Source organism: Neoarius graeffei, chromosome 9, assembly GCF_027579695.1.
Source record: "Neoarius graeffei isolate fNeoGra1 chromosome 9, fNeoGra1.pri, whole genome shotgun sequence".
Lineage (NCBI taxonomy): Eukaryota > Metazoa > Chordata > Actinopteri > Siluriformes > Ariidae > Neoarius > Neoarius graeffei.
In genome coordinates this window covers 23,268,244-23,283,734 of record NC_083577.1, presented here as the reverse complement: position 1 = coordinate 23,283,734, position 15,491 = coordinate 23,268,244, and the positions used below count along the sequence as shown (strand labels likewise).

At 41.7% G+C, this 15,491-nt stretch overlaps 1 protein-coding gene across 2 annotated transcripts in view; it reads left to right on the top strand.

Moving 5' to 3' along the window:
• Positions 1-15,491, top strand: part of tmem163a (transmembrane protein 163a) — a 115,414-nt gene that overhangs the window by 86,795 nt on the left and 13,128 nt on the right. The gene's annotated exons all lie outside the window — the stretch shown is intronic.

Genomic DNA, 15,491 nt, shown 5'->3' with positions numbered 1-15,491 from the left:
TTAAAAAATAATTTATTTCAAACTTCAAAAGTGGCATGCAAATGTAATAATGGTACGGCGCAGACTTGTGTCACTTACCGATGTAGACTCAGATAAAATACTTTGTTTTGAAACAGATAAAATAAAATAAAATGAATCACAATTCCACCTTACCTTTGAATAGTTTCAGACCAAACTTCGTAGCATTTTTAGTGCTTTCAGGAATAGCATTTTCTTTCATAATCTGTAATTCTTCCGGTGATGAAGTGATTGGCCTCCATTTTGCCAAGTCACTTAAGGTGATTATTGAGAAATAGTCTGAAATTTCTCGACCAATCAGTGCGCAGGATTTCCTATAGAGGATGTGCAGTCACGTGACCCATCCGTGTTTACTCTGCCATATTGGACGGCTTCAGGATTGTTTACCTTGCGTGAGCGTAATGGATCCAGGGAGTAATCCCCAAGAAAATTCGGAAAATACCCCATCTACATCGCGCGATTACTTGTCTAAGTTTGTTCAGCATCTTGAAGGTGACGTGAGGCAGCGTTACGTGGAAAAGTGTTCCAGGTTGGGGATTGCAGATCCGTACAACTTGCCGCAATCCTTGTTCAGGGAAATTCGGAGCTGCGGTGCCGGCGATTTGCCCGATCTGGCCTACCACGACATTTACAATTTTCTTGTTAATCGTGAATCGTGTTACACTGGCAAAGCCCTCAAAGCTTACAAGAGCCTGGAAGCTTATAAATATTTTGTTGTGGGATGGGTATCCCAACTATACCTCTGGAAGGCTCCGAAGAAGAATGTCTACTTGATACCCTCACGGGTAAGTGGCATTAAGACGTTTATCATAAAGAGACTGTACAGGACGTTTTATCGTAAGAATGTTCGAAATCTAAACTCAGTTCCAGATAATGACAGGGTTGTAAATATGTATGTTTTTGTCTGAAAAAAAAAATCACAAATCACCGCTATCTTTATCTGTGCAGAATTATTATTCAATATCAGATATAAATGTATTAGAAGATTACACCTACCTGATATGAAGTGTTCACTACAAATTCGGCTGGTAGAACTGGGGTTCCAGTTTTCTCTTTGCACAGCGGACACCCATTTTGCGCGTCTCTCCTCGTCTGCGTGGAATCTATAAAATGACAGGCCCTCCTTTTGGCCCTGTCTATTGGTACAACCAAATGCTGAACAAGATATAACCATTCTCGAAAGATCTACTCCCACACACTTGATAATTAGAACGGGTTCATCTAAGTTCTATGCGCGGCCATGCCGTCCAAGATGGCAGATAAACAAATATCACGTGACCTCGTGACGTCACGTGCACGCTCTCTATAATCACCTGCGTATTTATACGAAGCCTGTATAAAATAGAATAATAGTTAAAAACACTAAGAAAGCTATCTACATCTCTCCAGGATGGAAGATATTAAACAACTATTGTGTGCACATAAATTGAGTAGGATCTTGAATTTGTAATATTTCAGTGATCATTTATCAGTAACAACTGATAGTGTTACTGAAAGATTCATTCACCTCAATTCAGGTGAGAAATTGTAGCAGAACAGAATAGCTATACTGAAAAGATAAAAAAAAAAATCTTGGTTGAATTAAAAAAATAGCATGACCTCCATTTGATCCAATGAAAAGGGTATAATAATATATGAGTTGTTGATTTTTGCGACTTGTGGGTGTTGTTCATTGTGGAGATCTGCTGAGACACAAGAATAAGAAATTTGACTGTTGTAAAACTGACCAACATTTATCTATACAGATCAGCCATAATGGGAAAATCAGGGAAGCTTGCGATGTGCAGTACATGAGATTCTTGATGGAAACTGTTTTAAACAGATAAAGTGAAATGAGGTTATATGATTACATCAAGCATTTTGACAGAAAACTACTATTTAGTAGAAATGTGGAATATTTTACATACTTTCATTAATTGTATCATCCTGGGTATGATTTTAAACTGCAACCAGTGGTGAGTCTCAGGTCCGGGAGGACTTGAGTAGTGGGGAAAGTTACCCCTTAATCACCATTGCTCCCAGGTCCGCTCTGACCCAGAGTGGTAGCACCTGCCTGGGTTCCAGCTATGGGTTAAATAGTACATCACCAATAAGGCGCTGGCAGCAGGGCACTTTTTGGTGCAGTGTGGCAGATGAACCCAACAGGGTCAATGGCGCACCACCAGATGGCATGCGGAAGAGCCACTCAAATGGCCAACAGATGGCATCACTCAGCAAGTCAGTTGTCACTGCAGGGCAACTTCCATACCCGTCAGGTCTGTGGCACTTTTGTGCACTGCTTGACATCAGGTCTGGAGGTCCATAGAGACAACACAATGGGGACATGACATTGTTTATCTTACCTTACCGTGTAAGGCGCTTTGTTAGGAGAGGAGAATAGTATGCAAGAGCTCACAAGGCCAGACATTCTGTGGCGGCTCGGCTGGGCCATTTGTGCCGCTTCGGTGCGGGCGACTCTGTTGCTCTGGTGGTGGGCCTCATGGCCCATCTGCGTTTCTGTGCATCCTAATGAAGTGGTCGTCATTGCTAGTGATGGACAGCTGACGATGACGAATTGTATCATCCACATAAAGTTGATGGACACTTAGCTGCCAACACCAATAGTCTTAAATACTACGGTATAACCTGTATAATATTTCCCATTGCAATTACCTGTTGTAATTAGTGCGTCTTAGTGAAACTAGTGTAATTAGTATACCCATAATGCAGTTTGGAGCGACAGTTTGCAAAATAAGTTATTTGTATTGCATCAAATTTCTCTTTTTGGCAAATATTTTGGAGTACTCAAGTCCTCAAGAAACAAGTCCTTATATCTCACCTTCAAGATTTTTAATTTCTGCAGTGTGCCTTGGCAATCCAACACCAGCTTCATTTCTTCTTTTATGGCCTAAAGACATTTAATTGGTGATGCAGCACAGCTCCAGGCCTCTGACTAAAATTCAATGTCTGGTCCGTGTTAGAAGAGACAAAAAAGCAGCACTGTTTATATATATATATATATATATAACATCCCCGAAGCAGCTGTTCAGACCAAGGCAGAATACACAGCAGGATGTTCTTCATGCACATTTTGATCATTTAAAAGTTCAGACTAAATATAGAAACAATATTTTACATTCTATTTTTCTGAAGTATGGCTCACTTTTTTTTCCTGCACTCTCTTCTTCTCCTCAGACTATTAAATGGTAATGAGACTGAGACTTTGCTACAGTGGTACAGATACCGCACCTCCGTCTTCATTATTTCAAATTACCTTATTAATTCATGAGACCATGATCCTTATTTCATCCTACAATGATAAATGAAGTTTCCACAATACTAGTTTAGTTCTCTAGGTGGTGGAGAAGACAGTGTTGTTACTTCGATTGCTATTACAATGTGTGCTATTTTCTAATATTTGGACATACTGACCATTTATACAGTATATGACCAATTATTATACAATATTTCAGCCTTTTTTTTAACAAAACCTTTTATCCCCCAACCCTCCAAAAAACAACTTAGATTTGATTCCACCAGGATGGCTTGATGGCAAAGAGTAGGAAAATTTAACTGTCTTTAGCAGTGTCCGAATTTTTCATCCATCCTAATGTACATATACACTATATGGCCAAAGGTTTGTGGACACCTTACCATCATACCCATATGTGAGCCTTCTCCAAACTATTACCACAAACGTGGACGCATACAACTGGAAGTACAAGGTCCATTGTACATGTTCCAGCATGGCAGTGCCCCCGTGCACAAAGCAAACTCCATGAAGACATGGTTTGCCAAGGTTGGAGTGGAAGAACTTAACTGACTTGCACAGAGCGCTGACCTCAAACTCACTGAACACCTTTGGGATGAACTGAAACCCCAACTGCACCTCAGACCTCCTCATCTAACATTAGTGGAGCCTAGTGGAAAGCCTTCCCAGAAGATTGGACTGAATCTATATTGGGATGAACAACACATATAAGTGTGATGGACACTTTTGGCCCTGTCCAATGAGTTTTAAAGACCCCAAACCTGAACAGTGTACCTTAACAGAGAAATTAAGGTATTTATATTTTTTCACTGTGTGTGAAAAACATCTCATCTCATCTCATTATCTCTAGCCGCTTTATCCTGTTCCACAGGGTCGCAGGCAAGCTGGAGCCTATCCCAGGTGACTACGGGCGAAAGGCAGGGTACACCCTGGACAAGTCGCCAGGTCATCACAGGGCTGACACATAGACACAGACAACCATTCACACTCACATTCACACCTACGGTCAATTTAGAGTCACCAGTTAACCTAACCTGCATGTCTTTGGACTGTGGGGGAAACCGGAGCACCCGGAGGAAACCCACGCGGACACGGGGAGAACATGCAAACTCCGCACAGAAAGGCCCTCGCTGGCCACGGGGCTCGAACCCGGACCTTCTTGCTGTGAGGCGACAGCGCTAACCACTACACCACCGTGCCGCCTGTGAAAAATATGATTTTCATTTTCAAATGAAACTTTTTTATAGCAGATTTTAGTTTTCTGTCACCTTCTTAACTTTCTCCCCCTTCATTTTCTCATTTAAAGGTCCCCTTGCATCGTTTTTTCATTAATGCAGTGGTCTCTAGTATGAATGAATGCCCTGTGAGCCGGTTTTGGTAAAAAAATGCTGTGGTTCTCCTGTTTCAGGCTGTTCTAGTTTGGTGGAGGAGTGGGTGGCGGGAGAACGACAGGATTTCAGCTCTTACTCATTAATATTCATGACATGTAAACGTGTTACCTCTGATTGGCTAACAGCAATCATTAAACGTGTTACCTCTGATTGGCTAACAGCACTGTGACGCTACCTCCAGTGGGTCAGAACAAGCAGATGTGGGTGTCTTTGTAAAAACTGTTTTGATTGGCTATTATGGTCTCAACATCGATGTTTTGACCAATAACAATGTAGATAACACGAATTTTACATCACATTCAACGAGATTTAAACGAGACTAAAGATGGCGACTTACAAATAATGTGTAAACATCGTTGGAGTTAATAAAGTTTGAACAGCATGAAGGAACATACCCTAACCCCCCGAAATTAATAAAAAAAAATTCTCAACGGATTTGGCATAATATAAAAAGCTCGTTTTTTACTCAGAAAAAGCGGAAAACTCTCATCCCTGCTGAGCTTGTGACCATGTCATGCATTCTAACGTGGAGAATATGAACATGCTATTTTGTAACAAAAACCTTCGAACAAAAAGTTCATGTTTTACTTACAGCTTGTGAGCTGGTGGTTGATACAGATCCAGGTATTAAAAACAACCTTGAAGCAAAACCACTACTGAAGGCACCGAAGTTTGAAAAGTCACTGTGGTTGAAATGATCAGAACACAGTACTAACACTGCATTATACTTCGCTGGTGGTGTTCCAAAGATAAATTCCAGCCATTTCTTCTTCAGCTCTTCTATCTTGGCCAAGAAATGCAATGTTGATGTGTTACTGCCACAAATAACACAGGCACGAACTTGTTCAGACATGTTTTCAACTTGTTGTTAGGTCCTCTTCGTTAGCTACTGACGAGATGGACTCTGCTATCCAGTGTTGCCAGATACTCCTGACGTTTTCCAGTCCAAAATATGTTCAAAACCCGTCAAAATGCACTTAAAACCGCCCAATCTGGCAACACTGCTGCTATCTCTCCTCGCACTTAAATCCGAACTTTCTTCCTGTGGGCGGTCGCAAGCCAAGGTGGGCGAGGCCATGAATACTAATTTTCGAAGTGACGTAAGTTCGTAGGGCTTTTTCAGATTCGCTCGTTTTTCTGACTATTTTCTTTCATAAGCTAATACAGGGAATGAGAGTAGAATTACATTTTCACATGCAGCATGCATATGCAACTCGGAGTGAACTATGGTATTTCAAAAAAAGCCAGTATTAAACGTTTTTGGTGGAAGGGCACCTTTAAAGGCTATTATAAAGCAATGTAACTGCAGTTCATGACCAGGTCTCTTATTCAATACAGCCCATTCACATTAAACGATATTGATGCATGCTGCTTGGCATGATTAAGAGTCCTACAGAATGGCTGCAACCTCAACCACTTCAATTCTTCTCATTTCATTCACTCAAAATGCCTCTCTATTCAACACTGAATGTTTGGCCGAAAGAATCAATGTGTTATGTATTGAGAAATCTGTCAAAATGAATCTATTGAATGGCTGTTCAAGATGATTAATCAAATTGACAGATTTATTTATTTTTTCTACAAAGTCCATCCATCCATTATCCATAACCGCTTATCCTGTGCAGGGTCATGGGCAAGCTGGAGCCTATCTCAGCTGACTATGGGCAAGAGACAGGGTACACCCTGGACAAGTAGCCAAATCATCACAGGGCTGACACATAGAGACAAACAACCATTCACACCTACGGTCAATTTAGAGCCACCAATTAGCCTAACCTGCATGTCTTTGGACTGTGGGGGAAACCGGAGCACCCGGAGGAAACCCAGGCAGACACAGGGAGAACATGCAAAGTCCACACAGAAAGGACCCTGCCGGCCGCTGGGCTCGAACCCAGAACCTTCTTGCTGTGAGGCAACAATGCTAACCACTACACCACCATGCTGCCTTTTCTACAAAGTCTTCTCATGGAACCTGATTACGATGTCCATATACACCTCTCCTGCTATAGTTCCTCTCACCCTCTGGATTTGTTGGATTCATCTTGATACCTTTTCTGCACTCGTGACACACTTTTTTATACTTCTCTGGATGGTCTGAAATGGATATACAAAGTATTTGCACTTCCCAAAAACCGCTGACTCATCCTTGACCTAGATCCTCTTTACTTATACCTCAGAACTTCTGTTGCTGTAATCATAAAGAAGATGGTGCTAATACTGAACATCTTTTCAACACATGTAGTACTGTTTAATTTTACTCTTCAACACCTAGACACTCATCATTTACACTCACTGGCCACTTTAATAGGAACTTGTACTTGATTCTAAGATTCCTGTTCTTGGCTGCAGGACTGGAACCCAATGTGGTCTTCTGCTGATGCATGCTGAGATGCTTTTCTGTTCACCACGGTTGTAAAGAGTGATTATATGAGTTACTATATCCTTCCTGGCAGCTGAAACCAATATGGCCATTTTCCTCTGATCTCTCCTATCAACAAGGCATTTGTTTCCTCCCATAGAACTGTCACTCAATTACTCACTCACTCAGTGTTTTTTGTTTTTCACACCATTCTGTGTAAACTCTAGAGACTGTTGTGTGTGAAAACCCCAGGAAATCAGCAGTTTCTGAAATACTCAAACCAGTCCATCTGGCTCAAACTAACACCCATGCCACAGTGAAAGTCACACTTTGAGATCACAATTTTTCCCATTCTGATGTTTGACGTGAACATTAACTGAAGCTCTTGATTTGTATCTGCATGATTTTATGCATTGTGCTGCAATCAAGGGATTGGCTGATTAGAGAACTGCATAAAACAGCAGGTGGATGGGCATTCCTAATAAAGTGGCCAGTGAGTGTATAATACCACTATCTTGTGCCACCCAGAAGATGATGGCTTCCCTTTTGAGTCATGTTTCCTCTTAAGGTTTCTTCTCATTTCTTCTCAGGGAGTTTTTCCTTGCCATTGTTGCCCCTGGCTTGTTCAGTAGGTGGGCTGCATCCGACATCATATCCGCCATGTTAGATACATAAGATATGAAGTAGTGGTCAGCTGAGCTCACTGTTCACAAAGCGTTACTCTCACTGGGGCACCTTGTTACTCGTTAAAATGCCCTACACTTGTGTTGTTTTGGGCTGTTTGAATAAAACAAACCATGCAACTGATAAAAAAGTTTCTTCCGGGTTCCCCATTAAGTGATAAAGGGTGGAAGAGCAAAAGACCAAAAGACAATGAGAAAGGTGGCTCTTGAACCTTTCTCTGTGATGGAAGGGAGCCGAGTCGAAGAACACTTGAGTTTGCAGTGATCACTTTGTGCAAGGTTTGTAAATTCCTCTGATCTATTTCATTTGGATTTGCAAATCACTTTTCTCACAATTTTCCATTATTTCGTGATGCATTGAAGTTCAAGAGATGCTTAAGTCCTCAGATGTGTTTTTGTTTCGTATTTGATCGTGTTCCCCATACTGTAAATTAACTCATGTTTTCACTTTATTGATCAGGATGTCAGAGCAATCTTTTCAAGGACGAAGACGTAGATTGGGCTCTTACACTGAACTAGAGAGATAAGATAATCGAGATGATCCACGTAAACACAAGCAGAGCTCATGAGTTAATAGCACGAAACTGCTTCCCTAGCCATGCAGTTGCAGTGAGCCTTGGTAACTTCTCCATCCTGTTTCATCAATCCCCAGGTCTTTAAAGGGGTTTCTGTGGATCTTTGTGAATGATTTACCTGGAAGAGAAGAGCAGGGAGGATTGAGAATTGAGCGGCTGTGGTTTGTTTACATTTGATACTAAAACTTGTAGTGTCCGAGCAACCATCGCAAAGACACATAGAAAACCCCCCAAATGCTACGGTACTTAGCTGAGTATAAACAAGACAGGGTTTATCTTGTAGTGTCCTGATCCCCAGATCTTTAGCCCAGCCACATACAAAAAGTTGTACGCCTCCATGCTCTTCCAGGTTTTCATCTGTTTGTCTGTGTAAAACGATGTCTGCAGCACCAAGTGCTTTGACATGTCGGGGAGCTCAACGGATGGATAATTTTCCAATTCGTAGGAAAAATCCTTCTTTATTAACGTGTAAGGATCTATCCATTGCCAAGAGCAACTTTCTGAAGGTATGTTGATTGTGCATTGGCCTCTAAACTGCGAAGATATTCAGAGACAGTTTCAATAGCTCTTTACATAATGGCAGCCAAATTGGTTTGCCCAGCCACCATTTCATTCAGTGGAACTAAACATGACTTTTGCTTGCAAGTGACTGAATACAACTTGCATGGATCTAAATCAACATACATACATCTCATCTCATCTCATTATCTCTAGCCGCTTTATCCTGTTCTACAGGGTCGCAGGCAAGCTGGAGCCTATCCCAGCTGCCTACCGGCGAAAGGCGGGGTACACCCTGGACAAGTCGCCAGGTCATCACAGGGCTGACACATAGACACAGACAACCATTCACACTCACATTCACACCTACAGTCAATTTAGAGTCACCAGTTAACCTAACCTGCATGTCTTTGGACTGTGGGGGAAACCGGAGCACCCGGAGGAAACCCACGCGGACACGGGAAGAACATGCAAACTCCGCACAGAAAGGCCCTCGCCGGCCACGGGGCTCGAACCCGGACCTTCTTGCCATGAGGTGACAGCGCTAACCACTACACCACCGTGCCGCCCCAATATACATCCAGATTTCTGTAAAGCTATTTTGTGACATTGTCTATTGCTAAGTGGTATATGAATAAAATTGAATTCTCATCTCATTATCTCTAGCCGCTTTATCCTGTTCTACAGGGTCGCAGGCAAGCTGGAGCCTATCCCAGCTGACTACGGGCGAAAGGCGGGGTTCACCCTGGACAAGTCGCCAGGTCATCACAGGGCTTAAAATTGAATTGAATTATGTATAATAATAATAATAATAATAATAATAATGAAAGGAAAATGGCTGGTTTAGGTAACACTTAGATGTCCAAGAATGAGCCTGAAGCATGATGACAGACTTGTAATCGAAGGATATAAAAAAAAAGAGCATTTTAGCAAAGCCTTTGTTCAGTTCAGTGAAAGTACTTTTTACCACAAACCCAACTATGAAAGCCTTCCAGGCAAGACTCAGGCCCAGGGAATGACCTAGAGCAGATTAATAATGTAGGAGTGGAATAGGTTTCTTGGCTGTTGCGTGGGAGGGTGGTAGACACATTCGCTCAAGCCAGGAGAGACAATGACAGAAAACAGCTCGGTTTCCTCCCACAGGGTCTGTGATTTCACATTCTGATGGATATGCTGGGGAAGTAAACCAAGTACCTTTGTTGAGTCATCTTTAATGAGTGTTATTGCAATTCAAGTGGTATATATCATCATCAATCATGGAGATTTTCACATGTTAACACATACACTGATCATTTTTCCTCCTTACCACGGATCAGCTTTTATCACGTCAAGGTTGTGCGCTTCTTGTACTGTCTTTCTTCAACACCAGAGGATTCACAGTGATAACAGCCTCATCTGTGAGTTCTGTATCATCTTTTGGCCCATAGACATTTATGGAGGTGTCGTGTATAGAAGTGAAGGATGAAGAAAATGTGCTGTCCTTGTGCATTTGTCAGTGTGAGAGATAAATTGAGTTATAATAGACGAGAAAGCAATGCCGGGTTCTGTACCAAATGGTAAACAGTTGGTAGCTGCCAAAGAATAGAAAGATGGATGCTAAGGATGAATCAGAAACAAACTGCTACTGATAGGATTCTTTCATATCTTCTCTTTTGTCTCACACACACACACACATACATATATATGGCGGCACGGTGGTGTAGTGGTTAGCACTGTCACCTCACAGCAAGAAGGTCCGGGTTCGAGCCCTGTGGCCGGCGAGGGCCTTTCTGTGCGGAGTTTGCATGTTCTCCCCGTGTCCGCGTGGGTTTCCTCTGGGTGCTCCGGTTTCCCCCACAGTCCAAAGACATGCAGGTTAGGTTAACTGGTGACTCTAAATTGACCGTAGGTGTGAGTGTGAGTGTGAATGGTTGTCTGTGTCTATGTGTCAGCCCTGTGATGACCTGGCGACTTGTCCAGGGTGTACCCCGCCTTTCGCCCGTAGTCAGCTGGGATAGGCTCCAGCTTGCCTGCGACCCTGTAGAACAGGATAATGAGATGGGATGAGATGAGATATAATATATATATACACGCACAAACACACACAACTCCCCCCAGTTCAAAAAAAGTTGGGACATTGTGTAAAACAAATAAAAACAGAATGTGAAGATTTGCCAAACATAGAAACCCTATATTTCATTGAAAATAGTACGAAAACAATATATCACATGTTGAAACAGATTTAAAAAGAAAATATGTGCTCATTTTGAATTTGATGTCAGCCACATGTTTCAGAAAAGTTGGGACAGGGGCAACAAAAGACTGAAAAAGTTGTGTAATGTTAAAAAAAAATAATAATTTGGGTAATTGGCAACAGGTTAGTAACATGATTGGGAATAAAAAGAGCATCCCAGCAAGGCGGAGTCTCTCAGAAGTAAAGATGGGGAAGGGTTCACTTCTCTGTGAAAGACTGAGTGAGCAAACAGTGCAACAATTTAAGAATAATGTTCCTCAATGTAAAATTGCAAAGAATTTGTGGATCACATCATCTATGGTCCATAATATCATTAAAAGATTCAGAGAATCTGGAGAAATCTCTGTATGCAAGAGACAAGGCTGAAAACTGATATTGGATGCCTGTGATCTTCAGGCCCTCAGGAGACACTGCATGAAAAGCAGACACATGTCTGTAGTGGAAATCACTGTATGGGCTCAGGAACACTTCAGAAAACCATCGTCTGTGAAAAGAGTTCATTACTGCATCCACAAATGCAAGTTAAAATCAGATATAAACAATATCCAGAAACACCGCCATCTTCTCTGGGCCTAGCTCTTTTACGATGGACTGAGGCGAAGTGGAAAATTGTCCCGAGTTCTGACGAATCAAAAGTAGAAATTATTTTCAGAAATCATGGACACCACGTCCTCCAGGCTAAAGAAGAGATGGTCCATCTGGCTTGTTATCAGTGCACAGTTCAAAAGACAGCATCTGTGATGGTATGAGGGGGCATTAGTGCACATGACATGGGTAGCTTGTACATCTGGGAAGGCATCATTAAAGCTGAATGATATATACACATTTCAGAGCAATATGCTGACATCCAGACAAAATCTTTTTCAGGGAAGGCCTTCCTTCTTTCAGCAAGACAATGCCAAACTTCTTTCAGCACATACAGTGGTGCTTGAAAGTTTGTGAACCCTTTAGAATTTTCTATATTTCTGCATAAATATGACCTAAAACATCATCAGATTTTCACACAAGTCCTAAAAGTAGGTAAAGAGAACCCAGTTAAACAAATGAGACAAAAATATTATACTTGGTCATTTATTTATTGAGAAAAATGATCCAATATTACATATCTGTGAGTGGCAAAAGTATGTGAACCTTTGCTTTCAGTATCTGGTGTGACCCCCTTGTGCAGCAATAACTGCAACTAAACGTTTGCGGTAACTGTTGATCAGTCCTGCACACCGGCTTGGAGGAATTTTAGCCCGTTCCTCCGTACAGAACAGCTTCAACTCTGGGATGTTGGTGGGTTTCCTCACATGAACTGCTTGCTTCAGGTCATTCCACAACACTTCAATTGGATTAAGGTCAGGACTTTGACTTGGCTATTCCAAAACAATAACTTTACTCTTCTTTAACCATTCTTTGGTAGAACGACTTGTGTGCTTAGGGTCGTTGTCTTGCTGCATGACCCACTTTCTCTTGAGATTCAGTTCATGGACAGATGTCCTGACATTTTCCTTTAGAATTTGCTGGTATAATTCAGAATGCATTGTTCCATCAATGATGGCAAGCCGTCCTGGCCCAGATGCAGCAAAACAGGCCCAAACCATGATACTACCACCACCATGTTTCACAGATGGGATAAGGTTCTTATACTGGAATGCAGTGTTTTCCTTTCTCCAAACATAATGCTTCTCATTTAAACCAAAAAGCTCTATTTTGGTCTCATCTATGTACAGAATTATTCCAGTAGCCTTCTGGCTAGACCATGTAATCTTTAGCAAACTGCATCCGAGCAGCAATGTTCTTTTTGGAGAGCAGAGGCTTTCTCCTTGCAACCCTGCCATGCACACAATTGTTGTTCAGTGCTCTCCTGATGGTGGACTCATGAACATTAACATTAGCCAATGTGAGAGAGGCCTGGTATCACATGGTTCTGTCATAAAAGAGTCTGGGTGCTAAACTGGCCTGACTGCAGTCCAGACCTGTCTCGCCTTGAAAACATTTGGCACATTATGAAGCGCAAAATGCGACAAAGGAGACACCAAACTGTTGAGCAACTGAAATTGTATATCAGGCAAGAATAGGACAACATTTCTCTTTCAAAACTATAGGAATTTGTCTCCTCAGTTCCCAAATGTTTACAGAGTGTTGTTAAAAGTAGAGGTGATGCAACACAGTGGTAAACATGCCTCTGTCCCAACTTTTTTGAAATGTCTTACTGACATCAAAATGAGGATATATTAAAAAAAAAACAAATATCATTTCTCAGTTTCAACATTTGATATGTTGTCTTTGTACTATTTTCAATGAAATATAGGGTTTCCATGATTTGGAAATTATCACATTCTGTTTTTATTTACAGTTTACACAGCGTCCCAACTTTTTTTGAATTGTGTGTGTGTGTGTGTGTGTGTGTGTGTGTATATATATATATATATATATATATATATATATATATATATATATATATATATATATATATTATATATATAAAATTTCTCTGCAGCACCAATGATTTATCAAAGGCAGCATTTTCAGCTTTCAATCTGTCTCTATTTCCTCTCTAGCTGACTAATCTGGCAGGAAATGGAGACAAATGCAACATCCAATATGTAAAACCAAATATTCAGAAGCCAAAGAAACAATATAAGAACATTAATCACCAAATGGTGTATGGATATGGCAAATGTTTGTCGATTTCTCCACATTCATGCACCAGACTACAACATATTAAGTTAGTTTTAAGGTAATGTTATAGTAACTCACCTGAGATGGAAGGACTGAACCCAATGTCCACACCATGCTCTACAGCTTGGAACAATGGTCAGCATCCAAGCAGCTCCTCCAATTTCTCGGAGTATGGGCAAGAAACTGGATTGTGGCCACTTGTTTGGTTGTTTTTCCTGGCACTGTAGTAGGCCTATTTTAAGTGCCTCCACCGAACACGGATTTGCTTGGGCATCCTTTTAAATCCAGCTGTTCCACCACTTTTTTAAACAGGTCGCCATTCTGTGTTTTTTGACCATCCCTGTATTTCAAAATATTTAATTCTTTCAGCTGACACAGCATGAACTCTGTTTCTTCATCAGTCCAAAAATGAACGGGTCTGGATTTTGCCATGTTGTTGACAGATGGTTGTTCTCTGTTGGCTTCTTCTTCTCCTGTGTCCTGGCTTCTTCTGTTACTTCAAGGTCAAAGCCTAGGGCTGGAACTGTGGAGCATGTGCAGAGTGCCAAGGGCAGTTTGGGTCCAATTGAACATATACATGTAGGAGTAATTCAACTCCCAACCACATTATTTGGATGTGTTAGTCTGACTTTTGGCCCTTTTCCACTACCCTTTTTCAGCTCACTTCAGCTTGCTTCAGCTCACTTCAGCCCGACACGGCTCGTGTTTCGACTACCTTAGAGCAGCATGACTCAGCTCGCTTCAGCCCTGCTCAGCCCCCAAAACTCGCACGGTTTTGGAGTAGGGCTGAAGCAAGCCAAACTGAGCCGAGTTGGGCTAGGGGCGTGAGCAGACACTCCCCTGTGCACTGATTGGTGAGGAGGAGTGTCCTCACATGCCCACACACGCCCCGCGAGCACGCTGGGATCTGTAAACACCGTAAACCCGGAAGAAGAAGAATTACGAATTACGAGAATTTCTGAAGCCTTATGCGCCTCGCCTCATCTATACGGTCTTGCCAGTATCTGTTGGCGTTGTCGGTGACAACAAGCCACAGCACCAAGACCAGCAACACTAACGACTCCATGTTTATTGTTTACTATCCGAGTCGTGAGACTACCGCTTAAAAGATCACTGATGTCACTGTTTGCGCCGCCTAACGACATCACGTGACGTCCACCCACTTTCGCTAACTCCACCCAATGTGTCCACCCACTTCCAGCCAGCACGGTTCAGTGCGGTTGTAGTCGAAATGCAACTCCAACAGCCCCACTCAGCTCGACTCAGCCCAACTCAGCACGGCACGGCTCAGCCCAACTCAGCCGCGTTGGTAGTGGAAAAGCGGCATTTGATAAATTTGTTTTGGTCTGATTTTAGTCAGACTAACATGCTTACATGTATTTTAAAAGTCCAGTTTTAGTCAGACTAACACAATAATGTGATTTTTTTTCTAACATCATGTAAACGTACTGAGTGATTGACATTCATTGCTTAGACCACAAGTGCAGCTCCATAAGAATACGTGCATTGAATGACCCAACATTGAATGTTAACTTTATCATCTGAAATAGCAGTTGATACACATCATACATACAACCCCAAATCAGAAAAAGTTAATACGGTATGGAAAATTCAAATAAAAACAGAAAGCAATGATTTCTAAATTTACTTTGACTTGTATTTCATTGCAGACATAATGAACCCAAGATATTTCATGTTTTGTCTCGTCAACTTATTTCATTTGTTAATATACATTTATTCCTGCATTTCAGACCTGAAACACATTCCAAAAAAATTTGGGATGGAGGCAATTTAGGGCTAGTCATGAAGTTAATGAT